We start from the raw sequence: 1,836 nt of genomic DNA on the forward strand, positions 1-1,836 counted from the left end.
GATATTTTTTATGAATGTGCCAGTGAAATTCTGTTCGTCTAATTTTGTTTGCCAATGCGAAACGTAATCTGGCTTGAAACTGTCGTCTTAACATCTAAAAACTAAAAGCACAATTTTCCTATCACTTGGAATTATAATTATATTTTTATAAAAACATTAGAATATATAATAATTAAGAAATTGGAAAATACATACGAGAACTTGATTAGACGAATATTCTAGAAAAGTCCGTAGAAATTGCAGACCACAAAAATAAAAATAAAAACTAAATAATATTAAAGAACTATATATAGACAATATATAGAATGAAAATTATAATTAATAATTTTAGAATTAGTGGAAAATATATGAAACCGTAATATAAATTACTTATCAATTTATATTTGTGGTATTTATTAAAACAACCGAGTTTTGCAAAGTTATAAATGTAAAAATGTTTTAATTGGCAATTTACTTTCAATCCAAATGGTTCTTGTACGAGGTAAGTTTACATTCAGTGCGCCTCGAAGGTGTGCCGCGAGTTGCTTACAGCGCTCCAAGTGGCTCTTGGCAAACTATATCGAATGGTGCTTTCTACGGGGAGCGGTGGGTAGAGGGGAAGTGACTTTTTTCGCCGGACGCGCCGTCTATATTTATGGCGGGCAACTAAGCCCGCACCGCATCTACGTTTATAATATCTTTGCGGTAAAGCAGTAGAAAGATTTTTTGAGGTTAGAAAAGTTTCGTACTACGAAGTCGAATTCTTATTTTCTCATTCTTCGTAAAATATGACGGTAAAGCAGTAGAAAGATTTTTTGAGGTTAGAAAAGTTTGAAATGTATGTATCGCTGAATTTTTTCAGATCTGAAGCTTGATCCAGGTTTTCGGTACAGTCTTTTTTTTAATTATAAAAAAAACGTTCTCGAAAAATCATATTTTTTATTTTTAAAAAAGTATTATAAAAAGACATTTCGAGATAAACAAGTGTGGAAAACATTGTTATTTAACAAATTATTTTTTTAAATTGAAATAATCAAATATTTATACCAAAGAAATAACTTTTTAAATGTTTGACGTGTTTAAACATTATTGTTTAAATTTAAAATAACAATAATTAAAACAAAATATATTTCTGGATAAGATATTTTGGTTGAAAATGTATATAATATTTTTTAAATCACAAAAGTTCTTCCGAAAAATCGAAATGTTAATTAAAAAAACACGTGTTTTTATATATTAATTTGTTGTTAAAATTTTTTGTATAATTTTAAATTCAAACAATAATTTTTAACACTTTAAATATTAAACCAAAATTTATTTGATAACGATTTTTTATTATCGTATTTTTAATAAATAATTAATACTGATTAAGAAACGATTTTCTTTGGGGAGTTTTATTATTTGGGAATTTTTAAATTCGTAAATATTATAAATTGTTCAGGAATTTTATTAGTTTTGGAATTATATTTTTCGGGACAGAGAGTTTTACCGAGTCGGGAATTTTATTTTTCGGGATATTTCAGCCGTCCCCATAGAATTACAGAAAATTTGCTCTAATTATAATATCGGCGCTCGATCTTGTTAATTTTTTCCTACAGTATTAATAAAAAGAAATTGCATGGAAATTTTTGAAATCACAAAGTTAAAGATAATCACAATTAAAAATTTAAAAATTCGCTGTACATTCAATTTTTATTCTTGGATCTTGGCGATTTTTTTCTAATCCATTTGTCACTGGTAGGCTTTTTTGACATTTAGGTATGTAAAAAAGGTAAATTTCAGAAAATTTAAAAACTAATTTAAGAACTATTTATACTCTTTTAAGATACCAATACAATTTACACAACACTAATTTAA

Source organism: Belonocnema kinseyi, chromosome 5, assembly GCF_010883055.1.
Source record: "Belonocnema kinseyi isolate 2016_QV_RU_SX_M_011 chromosome 5, B_treatae_v1, whole genome shotgun sequence".
NCBI classification, from domain to species: Eukaryota; Metazoa; Arthropoda; class Insecta; order Hymenoptera; family Cynipidae; genus Belonocnema; species Belonocnema kinseyi.